Source organism: Orcinus orca, chromosome 9 (assembly GCF_937001465.1).
Source record: "Orcinus orca chromosome 9, mOrcOrc1.1, whole genome shotgun sequence".
NCBI classification, from domain to species: domain Eukaryota; kingdom Metazoa; phylum Chordata; class Mammalia; order Artiodactyla; family Delphinidae; genus Orcinus; species Orcinus orca.
Window position 1 is genome coordinate 70,776,943 of NC_064567.1, and position 21,153 is coordinate 70,798,095.

General features: G+C 36.5%; 1 protein-coding gene and 1 pseudogene across 12 annotated transcripts in view; both read left to right on the top strand.

Moving 5' to 3' along the window:
• HDAC9 (histone deacetylase 9) overlaps positions 1–21,153 on the top strand; it is a 547,926-nt gene that overhangs the window by 369,644 nt on the left and 157,129 nt on the right. The window lies entirely within an intron of this gene.
• The window catches only part of LOC117203269 (casein kinase I-like), a 77,712-nt pseudogene that overhangs the window by 933 nt on the left and 55,626 nt on the right, over positions 1–21,153 (top strand).

The window sequence follows — 21,153 nt, forward strand, 5'->3', positions numbered from 1 at the left end:
TAGCTCCGTATTTCTATCTTATGGCATTGCAGGTCTAAGATTAGCTTGTTAGGCGTTATCATGCCATCTGAGTTACCTCCTAATATAACTCTACACTGGAATGATTATTTATAGAAAGAGCATTCTGTCATTTTTGGGTTATTTCTAGTAGTTTAAATAAAGAAGAATAACATTCAAGTGAAACCACAGATTCCTTTCTGCTGCCAAAACAACATGATAACTGTCTGCTTAAGGGGCAATAATGTTTAAATGTGTGCTTAGGGTGATTGCAGAATTCTTTTTATCACTGCCACTCTGACAGAAGGGGGAGGCCTTCGGATAGTGATGTATAATGCTTATGGAAAGGCAGCGAGGCAGCCTTGATGCTTTCTGTCACAGAGCACAGAAGACTCTGGTTGATGATGACAACATGAGACACTCAGGGTTTATTTTTAGAAACAGACATTGCTAAGCTCTCTGTTTGGTGTTAATATGGCTCATAAACAGGGCTCCTTGCTGTTGACCCTTCCAGTGAAAATGGCATTTTATACACCCATACACACACGCACAACCTTTTTTTTTCTTTTCTTACTTTGCAAGAATGACTCTGTTATTAAGAAAAATATTAGAAATTTTTAAAGCTAGTAAGTCTAAATTCTATTAAATTCCTCTAGTAGATATAGATTATTTTTAAAATCCCATGAAGATTGGGTTTAAGAGATGGTTTATGAAAGACAATTGAATGTTTTAAGTACAGTGAATATACAGGTTGGCTGTAAGGTGTGGAAAAATAGGTGAATATACATCCTAAATGACTTTTAATAATACATTACAATGCCTGTAAAATATATCATCTGTGCTTCTGGCTTTATTGTGGCAATATATAAAATAAAGCTATAAAAGATTATAATTATGATGCATTCATGTACGTTACTGATTTTAAATAGATGAAATAAAATCTTAATATATTTTTTAAAAAGTTGATACAAGCCTCTGTTAGTTGTTTTCATATACCTAACTCTTGATGAGCCCAACAGATTTCATGTACAGTAAAGTGTACAGTTTCACATTTGAGAGCTATTCTCTTATTTTACTTAAACTGTGCACTTAATGCAGAACTTAGTAATTGATATTTTGCTTTAAAATTAGAATTGTGATTTTAATCTTTTAAATTTACATTTCGTGTTTCCTGATTATTAACTCATCATTAGATGATGAAAATGTTAAAGTGGTATGTTTCATATTACACCTTAGTCAAAATGCTTTAGAATGAATAATTTAGAGCTCTGTAGGAATATTCATAATTTTGTTACCAATTATTTACTGAAAAAACATATTATCTTTTTAAAAGATAAATATTTTTGTGCTTGTGCTCAATATAAGGAATCCACTGATCGTTAAGAATTTGCAAAATGATGGACAAAAACAGGAAACACACAGCAATTCAGGTGTATTCTCAAAGAAGCCAAGATGTAAATAAATTCAGAGGGGTGGAAGTAGAAGCAATTATAGGAACCAGTTGCATCCCAACCACTCTTAATTAGCAGGTTGAAGGTTTGGGGAGGGTGATGTAATTGTTTGAAGCTTTGGAAGCTGAGGCAAAACAGTCATTCATCTGTCCATTTTTCACTCAGAAATATTTGAGAGTCATCCATGAGCCAGGTACTGTTCTAGGAATAGAGGCTCTACCTATGAAACGGGACAAGGAGACACATGGTAGACTGTTCAATTGAATGACGGATGGATAAGGCTACTTCAGATAGTAATAAGTACTAAGGGAAAACAAAATAGAAAAATGGGATAGAAAGTGGCTGGTAGCAGGGGTGGTATTAGCTATGGTAGTCAAGTAAAGCCTTTTGAGGATGCTAAGATATGAAGAACATCTTCCCAATGAAAGTAGGTTTTCCATCAACATTGCATTTGGGCTAAGTCAAATAGAATGAAAGCACAGTTAGAAAAGAACAGAAAATATTATGGAGCTATTGTAGCTTCCACTTGCCTTATGTGAAGAATGGGGGAACTTTTATCAGCATGTCAATGAGAAAGCCCCAGGGAAAGGCTGTTGGCTATGATTCTCTCTAGTTTCCAAAGAGACTGTGGAATCAGCTGAGCTCTTCCTAGGATTAATGCTGTTGACTGGAAATTAAGGACCTTGTAGAACTCCTTACCTTTGCTGCTTCCTAAAGATTCATCTTCGCCCCTATTCAAACTCTTACCTCAACTGTGCTGAAACTTCTTACTCAAGCGGTATGAACCATCCTAGTAGTTTAGTGAATAATTCCTCTTCCCTGGGGGCCAAAAAGAAGGGGAACAATATGTCCTCATGGGGAAGAAGAGAAGTCTGAGAACATTTTCTCATGAACACAATATTGCACATTTTTTAAGGGGTATAAAATACAGTATAAATTACAGTGTTTATTGAGCACCTATAGTATGCCAGGTACTTAATTCAGGGAAATCATGGGTCAAATAGCAACCTTGTTAGGTGGCTGTAGAACTGTAACTTACAAACAAAATGTTTGGAATACATAATCTTCCTTGTGTTGGCTAGTGAATAGATTTGTGACAAATTGTTGCAATAGTTGAGCAAGGAAGTACTTCATGGAGGTGACAGACCTATTTTTAAAAAAGAAGAAACAGCAGTGTGCTGGGAGCTGTTTTCCCCACATGTTCTGCTCTCTCATGGATAGGGAACAATGATGGTTACACATAGGAGAATGCACAAACATTTTTGAGGGACTGACACATTATCTCACATGCTTGATGCCTCATGGGGTTTTCCCTCAACATTCCAATTGGTCTAAGTCAAATGGAATGAAAGCACAATTAGAATAGAGCAGGAAGTGTTCTGAGGCTATTTTCAACTCCACTGACATGCCTTGTGGAAGGGATGGGGAAACCTTTATTAGCGGGTAGGTGAGAGAGCCAGGGGAAGGCTGTCAGCTACAATTTTTCTCTAGCCTCAAGAAGACTGGGACTGAGCCAGACTCCTGGCCAACGTGCTTTGTTGGATTCACAGTGTAGCTGTGAAAAATAGTTAATAGCCACCTTCTTTTTTTTCTCCAAGGATTGTCTTATTCAATCAATATTTATTGAGTACTTGACAGCTATATTTTTAAGCTAGATTTCTTGTTTATCTGTTATTATTGTTTATATATTTAATCAGCTATTTCCTTTTTCTGAAATACCCTTCTGCTTTATTCCACCTAGTATTCACTGGAGAAATTCTAACTCTTGCAAAGCCCAGTTCAAATGTTTCTATATCACTAAATTTTCCCCAAACCCCTGCAATACTTCCCCAGTCATAATATTAATCTCTCTTCTCTCCTCTCTGTCTTCTCTGTCCTCTCCATCCCCAATAATCCTTTATTACTCCCTTAGAACATGCCCATTTTCTGTCTTATACTGTGGTTATTTATGTACATGTGTCCCCATCCCCCCCAATTAGTTATGTGCTCCAAGAGGAAAAGGATCATGTTTTACTTCTATTTTTATTCCCTGCAGTGCCTAGCACATAATTGATCCCTGAGACTATTTTTAAATGAATGAATGAATGATTAAACAGTACAGTGGTATTGTACACAATCTGTTTTTGATTTTTTGAAATGTTTCCTTCTTTTATGTAGAAAGTAAGTCCTCAGTTATTTGTAAATTTGAAAAATACAGACTTTTGAGGATGTTAGAAACTTTGACTCAAAAATTTAAATTATTCATTACAGAATGTAAGTCAAGAATGATCCCCAGTGCTTCGACAATATGTATATGAACCTTTAAATGTTTCAATTATCCTTAACAAAGGGAATTTTGGAATATTCCTACTTGAGTTGATTTTTCAATGAATAATACCAATAGAAATTTCATAAGATACATGTCTGCATTCAAAATGTTGTGTGACATAGCTAATTTAAGACTGCCTGAATGTAAATGCACTCTTTTTTATCCAAGGAGAAGAGTAAATTTGGTTGTGCAGATGATTACAGGTGTACTTTTATATTATTCAAACACCATTTCACATTTAATCCTATTTTTCTCTTTGTGATACTTTTTATGTAAAGACAGTTTTCTTAGATAAAGGACAAAAATGAATGGATTTTTGGGTTAACAACAGTATCAATTTGAAACAGTTCTGCACCTTGCATTGCTATTTAGAACTCATCTTCATTTCTTCAGTCACTATTTAATTAGCTATGTTCTTTGAGAAGGGGGCAATGAAAGAAGATTTTTTTTTTTTTTTTTGGTAAACCCTTTACTGATCAAATTTTGAATGCCAAAGGTATCAGTAATTTTAAAAATTATCTGAAGTAAAATGTCAGAACAGGGAATTCACACAGTGAGATACTAAGGAAAAACAGATGGATGGAATGAATCAATCTGTATACAGAGCTATTCAAGGAGAAGAATGAAATAAATATATTTATGTCTTAGTGGGAGAGGAATGATGAAAAGAATAGACATAACATATGTGGGGAAAAGACACATAATTTTTTGTGGTAGTCCTTTTGCCCTGGTTTAGGCTTGAACTCAGCACAAGTTAGGATAAATTAAGGGCATTAAGGCTCAGAAAATTAATTGAGTTGGTTAAAAATATAAGTATGAGCCAAAAAAGGAGTTGGATAATAAATATAAATAAATAAAATTTTGCAACCTAGCCATTGAAATCAGCTTAGTAGAGCACAGGGAATGAATGCATGCCCATGTTCTTTCAGTGACTTTGCTAAATGCTGCCAATTGTATTTTCTCATCATTAGGAATCCAAGTTAAGTTTCTAAGTGCTGTAATAATCATTTTGAGATGGAACAAATCAAGGTTGGTTGATCTTGGATTCAGAAGTTTCTCATTCTTATATTAACCATTACCAAGAAATAAGGATTAGTTCAAGCAAAATTCCAAAGGAATATAATTTTAAAGCTATAAACACAGTAAATTGAAAACACTCATTTGTTTTCTTTTCTGAAGATGAACAAAAAATGTTAAAAAAAATTACCTTGGTATCAGCTTAACCTAACTTGTATATTATAAGAAGGAAAACAGTGTAAACAATCTCAGGCAACCAATGATTAAACATAATAGAAACAATGCCCCTAGTTTAAAATCACTTCCTTCAGATTTTAATCAAGAGTCAACTCTCACTATTCATTATCCCAATAATTAAATGGAAATTACCTCTACATCATTATCCTGGAAAGAGTAATGATTCTTTTAAAAAAAAATTTTTTTTCAGCAGATAGTGCTAAACCTGGATATGGATATAACTTTAGAAAACCTTATGAGTTCATTTTTAGATGACTAGAAAATATATTAAATTGCTTTGTAGACAAGAGAAGAGAACATCTTTCTATTTCATTATCTACTGCCCAGTCATGTTCCTTGGGCACTGAACCAAAATGGGGTAGAGATTATTTTTATGCTTCACCAATCATATATGTGAGAACCATTTTTCCCACATCCCTGCCATCACTGAATGTTGTCAGATTTTAGATATTTTTACCAAATTGAGAGATGAAAAATGGCACAACATTACTTTTTTATGTGAATTTCACTGATTACTGGTGGAGCTGAATGGGTTTCATATGTTATTAGCCATTTGGATTTTCTTTTATGGAGAAATAATTTCACCAGAATGCTTAAAGGGAAAAAGTCTATCAGTGAATGTCATCTGTTAACAGACTAAAGGAAAAACCAATATGATCATTTCATTAGATGCAGAAAAACATTTGGTAAAATGCGGTACCTTTCCAGAATAGAAACTGTATTAAACTAAGAATAGAAGAAAAAAGTAAATGTTATAAATCAAAACCCTATCTGAAACTTTATATTTAATGGTAAAATTAAAACACATTCTCTTTTATGTCAAGAACTTTGTCTTTGGAGTCAATGTTCTAAAACATAAACATTCAACAAGAGATATAAGATTTTTAAAGGGAAAGAAACTAATTGAACTAATAAAGAGCTCAGTTTAGATTGCTCAGTACAAGTTCAATACAACATAAAAAATTGAAAAGATTGTTTTATGCCAGAAATAACCAAGCACAAAATGTAATAAAAATGATAGCATTTATAAATACCAACTGAAATTTTTATGGAGAAATTGATAAAATTATTGAAGGCATATAAGAAAACTAGAAGAAAATTGAGTTATTCCGTGACCATGAACAGGAAGACTACTTTTAAAAATTAGTTATTCCAAAATTCATCTATAAATCTCTTCGTTTTTAAAACAGCTAACTTAAAAAAAAATAGACCATTCATAATTCAAAAGTCAAATGGACTTAATATGATTATATAGTAAGTAACCTATGTGTTATTATATAGTCTGTAATTCTCACTTCTTTTCCATTTCCAGCAGTCATTCAGTTCCATGCTTCAGATAGCCTGATATCAATTTCTTGTTTTTTGTATGTTAGTACAAATTCAGATAAAATCCTAACAGGGTCTGTCAGAGAACATGGCCTACTAAATTCTAAAATGCTAATGTAAGAGTAAGTGTGGCAATTTAGTAAAACAACAGATTAGGAGAAGAAGGATAGCTACCAAGTTATACAAAGTTGTATTAATTATGATTGTTTCGTTTGGGCAGGGACACAGTTGCATAGATCAAAGGACAAGAATACAGAATTATTTTTAATATCTTGGTGTATGGCAGGCAGAGTTTGCATCACAGATCAGTGTCAGAGGACAGACTATTAATTAAATGTTTTGGGAACAATTAATATATTTAACTTGTAAAATTACAGTCAAATGATGTTATATTCAATACTCTATTTTTATAATACCATTGTGATCCTGTCCTGTTGGACAGGTTACAACTTAAACTTCTGTAAAGCCAATGTATTGTGTAATGTGTGTAGGGTCTTGCATTTTATGGAGAGATGAGAAGTAATTTTATGAAGATATGGGAAGAATTTTAGTTAATTTAACTAAATCAGGTGAGAGAAGTACTCAGTGTTTATATAGCTCCCCAAGTTTCAAAAGATAATTTAAGATTAAATTAAATAAAAAATTCAGATTTAAGAGTACCATTGAGTAAAACAGAGGGATAATAATGCAGTCAAGTAAAAAAGGTAGATAGCAGCACTGTCCTGAGGCCTCATCATACAGCAGCTGCTGAGTAGTGCCTAAGAAGACCCATGAGGAAGTGATTTTTTTCCTAGTGTTACTGAGAAATAATTGACATACATCATTGTATAAATTTAAGGCATATAGCAGGATGGTATGATTTACATCTGTTGTGACATGATTACCACAATAGGTTCAGCTAACATTCACCTTCTCATATAGATACAAAAAAAGAAAAAAGGAAAGAATAAAGGAAAACAATTTTTTCTCCTTGTGATGAGAACTCTTAACGATCTACTCTCTTAACAACTTTCCTGTGTGTCACACAGCAGTGATAGCTGAAGCCATCACATTGTACATCACATCCCTAGTACTTACTTATCTTATAACTGAAGTTTGTACCTTTTGACCACCTTCCTGCAATTCCCCCTCTTCCTCCAGAACACTCCCCCCCACCCGTGCCACCACCATCTCTGGTAACCACAGGTCTGGTCTCTTTTTCTATGAGTTTTTAAAAATTCCACATATAAAAGTGAGATCATACATTATTTGTCTTTCTCTGTCTGACTTGTTCACTTAGCAGAATGCCTTCAAGGTCCATCTGTGTTGTTGCAAATGGTAGGATTTCCTCGTTTCTTATGGCTGAATAATAGTCCATTGAATTGGGCTGGCGAAAAGGTTTGTTCGGGTTTTTCTGTAACACCTTACAGAAAAACCCAAATGAACTTTTTCGCCACCCCAATGTATGTATGTGCAACTTTTTTGTCCATTCATTGTCTGTGGACACTTAGGTTGTTTCCATGTCTTGGCCATTGTAAATAATGCTGTTCTGAACATGAGGGTGCAGATATATTTTTGAGGTAGTGTTTTTGTTATCTTTGAGTGTATTCCCAGAAGTGGAATTGCTGGACATGTGGTTGTTCTATTTTTAATTTTTTGAGGATCTTCTGCACTGTATTCCATAATTTACAATCCCACCAACAACAGTGCAGGGGGGTTTGCTTTTTCTCCATATCCTCGCTGGCATTTGTTATTGCTTGTCTTTTTGATAATGACCATCCTAACAAGTGTGAGGTGATATTCTATGGTGGTTTTAATTTGCAGTTCCTAATGACTGGTGTTGTGGAATGTCTCTTCATGTACCTTTTGTGCTTTCATATATCTCTTTTGGAGGAATGTCTGTTTATGTCCCTTCCCCATTTTTAATTGTTATTTGTTTTTTTGCTGTTGAGTTGTTTGAGTTCTTTATATGTTTTGGATATTAACCCCTTATCAGATATCTAGTTTGCAAATAGTTTTTCTCCTATCACAGGTTGTCTTTTCACTTTGATGATGGTTTCTTTCATTGTGCGGAAGCTTTTTAGTTTGATGTAGTCCAACTTGTTTATTTTTTATTTTGTTGCTTATGCTTTAGGTGTCATATCCAAAAAAAATTATTACCAAAACCCATGTCAAGGAACTTTGTTCCTATGTTTTCTTCTAAGAGTTTCATGGATTCAAGTCTTACATTTAAGTCTTTAATCCCTTTCAAGTTAATTTTTGTGAAAGGTGTAAGATATGGGTACAGTTTCATTCTTTTACATGTGAATATCCAGTTATCCCAGCACCACAGAGAGAGTTTTCTTCATCAAGTATTCTTTGCTCCCTTGTCAAATATTAGTTGACTGTTATGCTTGGGTTTATTTCTGGCCTCCAGACTCTGTTCCATTGGCTTGTCTTTTTTGTTAATGCCAGTACCATACTATTAGTAGTCTTAGATTATAGCTTGAAATCAGGAAGTGTGATACCTCCTGCTTTGCTCTTTCTCAGGATTTCCTTGCCTATTTAGGGTCTTTTGTGGTTCCACATAAATTTTGACTTTTTTCTACTTCTGTAAAAATAATGCCATTGGAATCTTGATAAAGATTTCATTGAATCTGTAGATGGCTTTCAGTAGTATTGACATTTTAAAAATATTAATTTCAGTCCATAAATATGGGATACCTTTCTATTAATTTGTGTCTTTTACAGTTTCTTTCATCAATGTCTTGTAGTTTCAGCACAACCATCTTTTACCTCCTTAGTTAAATTTATTCCTAAGTATTTTATTGTCTTTGATGCTATTATAAATGGATCAATTTCTTTATATTCTTTAACAAAAATTTTTGTTAATGTATAGAAATGATAGTGATTTTTGTACATTTATTTTGTATCTTGCAACTTTACTGAATTCAGTGACCTAACAGTTTTTTTGGTTGTTGAGTTTTAAGATTTCCTATACATAAAATCATTTCATCTGCAAATAGAGATAAATTTTACTTCTTTCTTTTCAATTCTTATACCTTTTATTTCTTTTTCTTGCCTCAGTGTTTTAGTAGGACTTCCAGTACTGTGTTGAATAGAAGCTACGAGAGTGGGCACCCTTTTCTTTTTCCTGATCTTAGAGGAAAAAGGTTCAACCTTTCATCACTTGAGTATGATGTTACCCATAGATTTGTCATATATGGCCTTTATTATGTTGGGATATGTTCCTTCTGTGCCTGAGTTGTTAAGTGCTTTTATCATCCAAATGGATGTTGGATTTTGTTGAATGATTTTTGCATCTGTTGAGATGATCATGATTCTTCCTCTGTTCAATCAATGTGATTCATCAACATTGCATATGTTGCCCTATTCTTGCATCCCAGGGATAGAACCCATTTAATCATGGTGAATGATCCTCTTAATGTGCTGTTGAATTCAGTTTGCTGATATTTTATTGAGAATATCTGCATCTATATTCATAGGGAATATGAGCCTATAGTTTGCATTTTTGGTAGTGTACTTTTCTGGTTTTGGTATCAGGATAATGCTGGCCTCTTAAAATGAGTTTCAAAATGTTCCCTCCCAAAAAATCCTCTTTGATTTTTTTGGAAGAGTTTGAGAAGGATTGGTGTTAATTCTTCTTTAAATGTTTGGTGAAATTAGCCAGTTAAGCCATTTGGTCCTGCACTTTTCTTCATTAGGAGATTTTTTGTTACTGATTAAATCTCCTTACTAGTAATTAGTCTACTTAAATTAGTCAGATTTTCTATTTCTTCCTGATTTGGTCTTGATGAGTTGTGTGTTTCTAAAACTATTTCCATTTCTTCTAGGTTGTACAGTTTGTTTGCATATCATTGTTCATTGTAGGCTCTTATTCTTCTTTGAAGTTCTGTGATATCAATTGTAATGTTTTCTTTTTCATTTATAATATTATTGATTTAGGTCTTTTCTTTTTTTTCCTTGCTTAGTCCAGCCAAGGGTTTGCAATTTTGTTTAACTTTTCAAAGAACCAACTCTTAGTTTGGTTAATCTTTTCTATTGTTTTTCCGTTCTCTCTTTCATTTATGTCTGCTCCGATGTTTATTATTTCCTTTCTTCTTTTAACATTGGGCTCAGTTTATTCTTTTTTTCTAGTTCCTTAAGGCATGTAGTTAGGTTATTTATTTGGGATCTTTCTTGCTTCTTAATGTAGGTTTTTATTGCTATGTCTTTCCCTCGTAGAAGTGCTTTTGCTGCATCCCATAAGTTCTGATATGTTGTGTTTCCATTTTCATGTGTCTTGAGAAACTTTTTAGCGTACTCTTCAATTTCTTCTTTGATCCAGTGGTTTTTCAGCAGAGTGTTGTTTAATTTCCATGTGTTCATGAATTTTCCAGTTATCCTCTTTTTATTATTTCTAGTTTGATGCTGTTATGCTCAGAGAAGATATTTGTTGTGATTTCAGTCTTCCTGAATTTGCTAAGACTTGTTTTGTGGGCTAACATATGATCTATCCTAGAAAATGTTCCATGTGCACTTGAGAAGTATGTGTATTCTGCTTTTCTTGGATAGACTGTGCTGCATGTGTCTGTTAGGTTCATTTGATCTATAATGCTGTTCAAATCCACTGTTTTCTTACTGATTCTCTGTCTGAATGATCTTTCCATTGTTTAGAGTGGAGTATTAAAGTCTCCAACTATTATTGTCTTGTTGTTTATTTCTCCTTTTAGCTCTGTTAGTTTTTGCTTTATATTTTTAGGTGCTCAGTTGTTGGGCAAATAAATATTTACAATCAGTTTGTCTTCTTGATGTATTGACTCCTTTATCATTATATAATGACCTTCTTTTTCTCTTTTTATCATTTGTAGTTTGAAGTCTATTTTGTCTGATATGAGTATAGCTGCCTCTGAGGTTTTTTTTGGTTACCATTTGATTGAAATGTCTTTTTGCATCTCTTCACACTCAGTCTATGTGTGCCTTCAAAGCTAAATTGAATCTCTTGTAGGCAGCATATTGTTGGATCTTGTGTTTTTATCCATTCAGCCACTCTCTTTTGACTGAAGAATGTAATCTGTTTACATTTAAAGTAATTATTGATGGGTAAAGACTACTGTTTCCATTTTATTATTGATGGGTAAAGACTACTGTTTTCTGGTTGTTTTGTAGATCTGTTGTTCCTTGTTTCTTATCCTTGTGTCTTTTTTTGTGTTTTGGTATCAGTGTGCTTTAGGTTTTTTATCCTGTTCTTTTGTGTAGTTACTACAGTATTTTTCCTTGTGGTTACCATGAGGCTTACATTAAACATCTTAAACTTATAACAACTAATTTTAAACTTACAAAAAGTTAACCTTAATAGAATTCATATACTTCTTCTCTCCCTCACATTTTAGGTTATTTCTCTTATAATTTACATGTTTTTTAATTGTCTGAAGACAGATTATTGTTTATGGTTATTTTTGTAACATTCTTTTTTAAACTTTTAAACTAGAGTTGTGAGTTATGCACCATTTTTACCACATTGCAGAATTTAACTATGACTCTATATTTACCATTACCAGTAAAATTTACTCTTTTTTTTTGTATCATGTTAATTAGCATTCTTTTACTTCTTCTCAAAGAACTCCCTTAAGCATTTCTTATAAGCAAGGTCTGGTGGCAATGTACTCCCTCAGCTTTTGTTTATTCAAGAAAGTCTTTATCCCTTATTCTTTTCTGAAGGACACCTTTGCTGGGTATAGAATTCCTGGTTGAGAGTTATTTTCTTTCAGTATTTTTAATATGTCATTCCATTCCCTCCTGGCATGAAAAGACTGTTGAGAAATCTTATGATAGTCTTACAGGGGTTTTCTTGTATGTAACTTCTCTCTTTTCTCTGCTGCTTTGAAAATTCTTTGTCCTAGACTTGCAAAAATTTAGTTATAATGTGTCTTGGTATAGCCCTATTCAGGTTCAATCTATTTGGGATCCTTTGGAATTCATGGATCTGGATGTCCATTTCTCTCCCCAGGTTCAGGAGTTTTCAGCCATTATTGCTTTAAATATATTTTCTGTCACTTCCTCTTTCTCTTCTTCTGGAATTCCCATAATGTGAATATTGTTTCTTTTCATTGTGTCCCATAATTCCTGTAGGCTTTCTTCATTCTTTTTCATTTTTTTTCTTTTTGTTTTTCTGACTGGGTAATTTCCAGTCCTATTTTTCAGGACACTGATTCTTCTGAATGGTCAAGTCTACTTTTGAAATGATTGAATTCTTCAGTGATTGTATTTTTCAACTGTAGGATTTCTGGGGGTTTTGTTGTTTTAATCAAACTGCTCATTTTGTTCATGCATTATTTTCATAATTTCATTTAGTTGTCTATCTGTGCTTTCTTACAGGTCATGAAACTTCCTTAAGAGAATTATTTTGATTTCATTGTCTGACAGTTCATAGATCTCCATTTCTTTAGATTCAGTTATTGGAGCTGTCTTAGTTTCCTTTGGTGGTGTCATATTTACCTGAGTTTTTATAATCCTTGATTCCTTGTGTTGGGATTTGCACATTTGAGTAACAGGGCTCATTCCCCAGACTTTACAAGTTTGCTTTGGCAGTCAGTTTTTCACCAGTCAGCTCAGTTTGGATTCTGGGTGTGTCTGCTGGTAGTGTCTTTAGGCAGGTGGGTCCTGCTATTATGATCTATTTTGGGGCAAGGCAACTGTTTCAGCTCTGAGGTTGGGGATGGGGGCTAAGAACAGTTGGATAGGACTGCTGGGTTTGTTTCCTACCCAAGTGAGTCTGTAGGATGGGCTCCAAGGTGGCATGGGTTCTCATCAGGCTTGCTAGATGTTTGAGGTTGGGTTCTATATTCAGTAGGAGATGGGACTGTGAATGAGCTTTCCTGCCCTGGCAGGGCAGCAGGCCAGGGTCCAGGGGCTGTACAGCTTTGGGGCCTGTATCATGCCTGAGTATATACTGAATTCCCTGTTCAGGTGAGGCCACTAGTTTTGCTCTGCCACAGATCATGCTCTCTGTTCAAGTGCTACTGTATGTAAGGCTATTGAATGGGCTACATTGTATGTAAGACTATTGAATGGGCTAGGAAGTTTCCCATGTGCTTTTGTTGGACAGGCTAAAGACTGTATTCAGCAATGAGTGGAGCTATGAATTAGATTTCCTGCCTGGGTGCAGTGGAAGAAGCAGCTCTAAAACCTGTAAAGCTGTTTGTTGTCTTAACTCAAGCTGACCTTCACCCCAAGTTCCCTAGTGGAACAGGTCCTCTGGCTTTGCTATGCAAACTATCACTTCTGTCCACCTTCCTCTTGGTTTGAGTGCCAGTGAACTGCACAGCTTTCAAGTGTTTTCACCAGCTCTTCTTGTCAGATGGGGCCAGAATACTGACTCCACAGCAGGGGGGCTGGTATGTCTCAGCCCCCTTGCCTCCGTGTGGGTGGGAGGGGACACTCCAGGCTACTTTCAGTTTCCCAAATGGTTTCTCCAGTTGGGATGGGCTAGGAGCTACCCTCAGCCTTGGTATGAATTAATCCCCCTGCCTGTGCTTAGCACACAGGAACCCTTCATGTCTAGTACTGCCTTTGCCATGGGGGAAATCAGCTCTGCTTGCCTGCCTCTCAGCTGGAGTGCCACTGGAGCTTCCAGAAGTTGTTACCAGCCCTTATGGTCAGATGGAGCTGGAAGGCACTCCTCACAGTGGATGGAGCTGTGACTCAGCACCTTGCTTGTAAGTTGGCAAACCAAGCTCTAGGGCCTGTACATCTCTTTGTTTAAGGGCCTGAATGAGGCAGATCTGTACCCCACCAAATACCTGGTCAGATGGCACCACTGACTTGGTTCTGCAGATGAGCAGAGCTGCTGGTTGAGATTAACACTTTGGCACTGCAGAAACGAACTCAGTCTTTCAAGACTCCTGTGCTGGTTGGTGCAAGCCCCTCCCCCATTCTCCATCACATTGAGATTCCCGGTGATTGAGTCCCATAGATTTCCCTGCAGTTGTCATGGTGTGAGATCAGAGTAGGGACTCCCACAAAGTGACTCACAATATTAAGGGAGGCTCTTTGTCCTCCCTGCATTCTCTTTTCCCACTGGAGGCTCAGGAGGCTCAGGGGAGACTTCTCTGCATGTTGCTGTGCTAGCCTGTGGGAGGGGCAATGCGGTCAACATGTAGCTGCTTCTCTTACCTTCTCATGCAGTCTCTCTTTGTCTCTGAGGTGCAGAGGGTGTTTCAGCCTCACTCCTGTGCTCTAGAATTCTCTCGGTGCTGTCTTCTTGAATAGATGTTAAGTTTTTTTCTTCTGACTGGGAGAGGAGTCAGGAATGACTTATGACACCGTCTTGGTAACCATAACTCTCCCCAGGAAGTGACTTTTAAGCTGAGGCATGAATAACTAGAAGAGCCCAACCATACAAAGATCTAAGAAAAGGCATTCCAGGCAGAAGGAAACCAGTGCAGAGGGCCCAAGTTTAAAATATATATTTGGCTCTTTTCAGAATGAAGGCTAGCATAGCCACTGCATTTTCAACAATATGGAGAGGAAGGATGAATGGTTAGGCAGGGGCCACTTGAATAGTGCATCCAAACTGTCTTTTGCAATAGCCATAAAATGACCTATTTTTCATATTCTTAATTCAGAAATTCATAAGTGCTTCAGTGTCCTACACCAATATCTGATAGTTTGTCTTCAGAAAGCACCATTTGCATGCTGAAGGAACAGAAGGTTCTTTATCTTTTTATTTTTCCATGCATACTAGAAACATACTGAATCTAATTCTAGTGCCAGTGCATGCAGGAACAGTTTAAGTATTGCATGACATAGTAGATATGAAATCGGGAAGACTGGTCTATCTGTTCATTCATATATATATATTTTTTTTGCGGTACGCGGGCCTCTCAGTGTTGTGGCCTCTCCCGTTGCAGAGCACAGGCTCTGGACGCGCAGGCTTAGCGGCCATGGCTCACGGGCCTAGCTGCTCCGCGGCATGTGGGATCTTCCCAGACCGGGCCACGAACCCGTGTCCCCTGCATTGGCAGGCGAACTCTCAACCACTGCGCCACCAGGGAAGCCCTGTTCATTCATATATTTTGTGTGTGTGTGTGGTACGCGGGCCTCTCACTGTTGTGGCCTCTCCCGTTGCGGAGCACAGGCTCCGGATGCGCAGGCTCAGCGGCCATGGCTCACGAGCCCAGCCGCTCCGCGGCATGTGGGATCCTCCCGGACCAGGGCACGAACCCGCGTCCCCTGCATCGGCAGGCAGACTCTCAACCACTGCGCCACCAGGGAAGCCCCATTCATATTTTTATGAACCTAGTAAAGGTACTAAAAGATTTCAGGAATAGTAAAACTGATGAAGAAACACCAGTGTCTGGTCTCAGGAGCATATACTTTCTGGGTGTTTTAGTTCAGGGTCTGCCATTCTTTGTGAGAAGGTAGGTTATTTAGTTGACTGCTCTTGGCATATATAAACCATGAGGGGGTTGCCTAGATTACTTTTAGGGTCTCCACTAGTTCTAAAAATGTCAGAGATTTTGCCTTTTTAATTCCGTGAAACAGATCAGACCACAGACTATGTCTTTCATGTATACCAAAAGTAATTTTGATTCAGCAGGCAAATTGCCACAGTAATGTGTTGGTCTGATACTGTCAGTTTATAATACTTTATATTTTAGGCTTAGAAACTCATTCTGTTCTACCTTATTTTAACTTTATTCTGAATCTTGTGCTGCGTCTGACAAGTTTTGAATGTCTTACCTTTTCACAAAAGCGTTGTGGTCCTGTTTACAAAGACCTGTTTACAAAGAATTATTCATTAATTGTTATGATTTATCTCGCTTAATTTGATAGTTTAAAGCATTTAAATTATTTTTTATTTTCCTGTAGCGAGAGTCATGGCATTCTTCTAATAGAAATAGAAGAGAAGGAAAAATATGACTCTGTACTAAACTCTTTGTAGCTTAGAACCAGTTATTATTTCTCTTTTAGTAATGAAGATTATCATTTTAATGTTAGAAATGTAAGGTTTTATCATCAGTCTTCATTTTTTTCTTTCTATATCCACCCAGTGACTACATTTGAATTTTCTAGATCTCACTTATAATTGCATTTCACTTTTTAAAATTAGATCTTATTTTGGATTAATAAATAGAGCAGAAACTTCAGTTTAAATAACACCATAACAAAAATTATTATAAATAAGCAGAAAGTTTGTTAAATACCTCAATAAATATTACCTATTATTGCTGCACATCAGCTGCTAAAAAGATCAGGAATCATTTCCAGCTGTCTTTTTTGCACATTCATTTAAATCAAAATAATTTTCTTAGTAAAAAACAATGTTTTGGACCAAGTGCTACAGAGTCCTTAGGAATTGTTTTACTCATAATTTTTTCTAACCCTAGTTTATAGTTCATAGTGGGTAGACTTTAAAAAGAGAGAGAGATTACATTGGTTATTGGTTTTAAAGTCATATTTTATTGAGTTTTACACCTACTCTGGGTGATATTTAAATGATGCCAAAGCTACATGTTGCATTCAGGATAACAACAGTATTTTTTCTTTCTTTCTTATTCCAATCTTTTGAAATGTAATGCATGGAATTTTTGTTTCATATGTTAAGTGTATCTCATTGCTGAATATAGTGTTCCTCACTGAAGTATTCACTTCTTTGCCAAAAACACATCAGTCATTCACAAATATTCAGTACTCTGAGAATGAAAATTTATTTAGCTACTTGTGTAGTTGGTGAAAGCCAGTTTGCAAAGATTTCTAAAGCCACAGTGTTAGATGTATTATTTGGAATCTAGGACTAAGTATTAGCGCCCGGTGTGTGAGGTAGCATTCTAGATATGTTGAACCCTGCAGGCTATGATATTCTAGACCAAAATTTGTAGCCGGTTAATAGAATGATGTTAATCAGTCTTCTATTTTGTGGATGAGATAAAAATTCATTATAATTTTGGAGAACAAAATCGGTTCCATCTCTGAACACATTCATTAACATTTGAAGAAAATATCTATAAGATAAAAATAGAATCCCTGAATTAATTGACATGGAAATTCAAGTAAGAAAACCTAAGACTTAGAAGAATACCTCACAAATAAAAATTACTCAATGAATGTTTGTGGAATGAGTAAATGAATGAATGAATTGAAAATTATCCATTTACAGCAGCTGATATTTAAACTGCACACACACCTTTGAATTTTGTATTGAATGTTTCTCAGCACATTATACTGCGTTATCTAAGCATAAAGATATATACAAAGAATATATTTTAGGAGTCAATCTTTAATTTAAATGAAATAAGGAAGAGCTTCTCTTCCTTTTCCATGATCTTTTTATTAAGGATACATTATTATTTTTATGAATATTAAGTATGTTATACTTCAAATGTGGAGATCCTTCAATAACACATAAGGTTTTGGGGGACTGTTTCTTTCAGAGAAAAGTGGCATTTGCAGCTGTGATTTAAAATCTTTGTCCTCCTGCAGGTCTCCTTCTAGTGGGCCACATTATGTTATCCAAATTTATTATTTATAGTATAGTTAGTGAATAAAAAATCAGATGATCATGCTTGTTACGTTAGCTTCTAAAGCAAGTGTTAAAAGATCCTTTGGAAGAATTTCTTTTGCGTGAAATATATTCAGTTAAGTTCATATCCATAGAAAATGTAGTTTGGCCCATAAGAGGCCAAATGCCTGAGTCTTTAGTATGTTCTGGGTAGCTGAAGTTATTAGAGTAGTATCTTTCCAGAAAAGCGAATATTACCTCACAGTCCTACTCAGTAACCTACTTACCTGAAAACACTAACAGGAGAAGCCCAACTCAACCTTCCTCTACCCCTTCAGAAAAGAGCCCTAGAGAGTGCTTTGTGTGTCAAGTTGAAATTCTAGAATAGTAAATTGAGCATCTGATCTGGCATAGCTGAAAAATGAAACATCTTCTGGCATAATAGTAAAAAATTACATAGAAAGATTATTTTAAAAGACCAACATCAGATTTCAGGCTTCTTTCTCTGAAAAAATATCAGCCAGCATTCTCTATAATTTTGATTTCTCTTTAAATAAACATGAATATATAGTCTGATTCCTAATTTCTTGGCTCAAAATTGACTTCACACATGCAAAAATTCACTTTCTAATGTTTAAAGACAAACATATTTGGAAAGGTTATGATGTGAAGAGCACCAAGTGCTTATGAGCATTGGTAGGCTTTGCCTTCATGACTGCTTCATTTCACTGCTTTCTGACTGACTGACTTTCTTCCTTCTGCTCGCCCTTCCTCCCTCCCTCTGTCTTCCTTCCTTCCTTCCTTCCTTCTGCTCGCCCTTCCTCCCTCCCTCTGTCTTCCTTCCTTCCTTCCTTCCTTCCTTTCCTTCGTCCCTCCCTTCCTTCCTTCCTTCCTTTCCTTCCTCCCTCCCTCTCTCCCTCCCTTCCTTCTCCCTCTCTCTCTCTTTTTTTCTCTCTCTCTCTTTCTCCCTTCCCTTCCTCCTTCCTTCCTTCCTTCCTTCCACAGCATCAATTTACTACTTCTCAGTTTCTATAGGTCAAGAGTCTAAGCACAGGTTAGCTGCATCCCCAGAGCTCCCAAGGCTGAAATCTGCATGTTGCCTGGGGCTGCATTATCATCTGGAATTCAAGACCCTCTTCTTGCTAGTTCAGGTTGTTGGCAGGATTGAGTTCCTTGTGGTTGTAGGACTGAGACCCCTGGCTTTTTCTTGGCTGTCAGCTGGGTTCATTCTCACCTACTAGAGGCTACTCTCAGGTGCTTCCATGTGGCCCCCTCTACCTTAGCAATGAAGAAATTCCCTCTTGTTGAATCCCTCTTAAGCATCAGATCTCTCTGATTTATTCTTCTACCAGCAGGAGAAAACTCTCTTCTTTTAAAAAGTCCAATATGGGGGCTTCCCTGGTGGCACAGTGGTTGAGAGTCCGCCTGCCGATGCAGGGGACATGGGTTCGTGCCCCGGTCTGGGAAGATCCCACATGCCGCGGAGCGGCTGGGCCCGTGAGCCATGGCCGCTGAGCCTGCGCCTCCGGAGCCTGTGCTCCACAATGGGAGAGACCACAACAGTGAGAGGCCCGTGTACCGCAAAAAAAAAAGTCCAATATGATTAGTTTAGGCCCACTTGGGTAGTCCATCTTAAAGTCAACTGATTACTAACCTTAATTACATCTGCTGGTAACCTAACATAATCATGGGAATAACACCAGGTAGGGAATGTCATGTGAACCATCTTACAATTATGCCTTCCACAGTAAGTTTTTAAAAAATTATTATCGTCTTATACATTCTTCTGAAGTGATCTCTTCCTTCTACTCAGTTTCAGCTATCAGCTCTATGCTGATAACTCACAAATCTCTATCTCAAGCCCCAGCCTCACCCCTTAGCCTTTAGATCTAAAGGCTTAACAACAACTCCCACTGTCCATTTGGAGGCCCCAGTACAGTATTTTAGAGATTGGAAAATGAGCTACCTGCCTTTGGTTCTGTGAGTGATAAAAACTCAAAGGACGCATTATGAAAATGAGTTCTGAGGATGTTTTATTTCCTTGCTACTCTCTACTTAGAGGTTCATGTAAAAGTACAATCACTTGTACTTGGTAAGAAGCCAGAACTTTGGAAATGAATGAAAGGGCCAGCTCTCTAGATTCAGTGACTGCTTTGAGTGATTTCCTACCATCAATGCCTCCTCTCTGCCACTCGCAGAGTCTAGCACAACTGCTCTTATTGTTCTTCTATACATTTGTCCTAAAGAATTAGCTATTATCCATTAGACATTGTGTTCTGCCTTTGGTGTTCTCTTGTTGTCAACCAGGCTTATCTTGCTGCTAATTAGATCATTTGTCAACCTCTAGGGACAAGACCTTGCAGGTTGAGGAGTACAAGTGAAACCAGGGTTAATTAAAGAAAAGGCCTTTATTCCTCTTTTCTTCCATTCTTACCCATCTGTTTCCTGCAAGGATTATGACAGCAGGGTGGAAAGTGGGTTTTTAAAGCCGATTTGACAAGAAGCAGGGCAGTGAGGACAAGAATCTTCTTTCACATGCTAAGGAACTCCTGACTATACTTCTGAAGTAGACGTTGGAATGACAGCTCTTCTGGCTGAAATGCAATTTTTTTGTTTTAAAAATACAAATGATTCTCTTCATTTTCCTTTCTCAGTTCTTATACTCACATGCTCACATTTACAGTGTTACACAGTATATTTTCCATTATGGTATACATATATTTTCCATCGTTTTCCCTTTTGAAATAACATGAGAAAATTTCACCATAGACACATATTCACACAGTCACATATTTTGTATGTCTTAATTGAGCATTTAAAAGGGCATTATTCCTTATGATTTCACGTAATCTCTCATTTTATTGGGATCTATCATCTCTAACCACACTGACTTCTATAAATGACTCACTTATTTGGGAACTTTTCTGTCTGAACCAAAATCAGGGATTTGAGGTGAATTGAAAAAGGACCTGGAGAGCCCAAGGTTCCATAAATGGGCTTTAGGCAGTCCCTGAATCCTGTGAAATTGTACACACACTAATACATTTGTGTAAATGTGCATTTTTCTTGGGAGACTGTCCATTCTTGTGTGATTCTCAAAGAAATTTGTTACCCCAGTAAATGTAAGTAATCATTTTTAGAAGGGGTGATAACAAATTTGGCTGTTTGGATTCTCAAACCCGAGATCAGAAGACACAGATTAAAAGGCAGGGTAGGGTCCTAGAGCTAGGGGGCTTACCCACAGCCACAAGGCACAATAGCAAGCAAGAAGAACCCACCCTCAACCCAAATATTGAGAAAGAAGAGGTGGAACTAAGCCTCATTCCGTGAAGGCCAACCATTGTGCCTAATAAGTC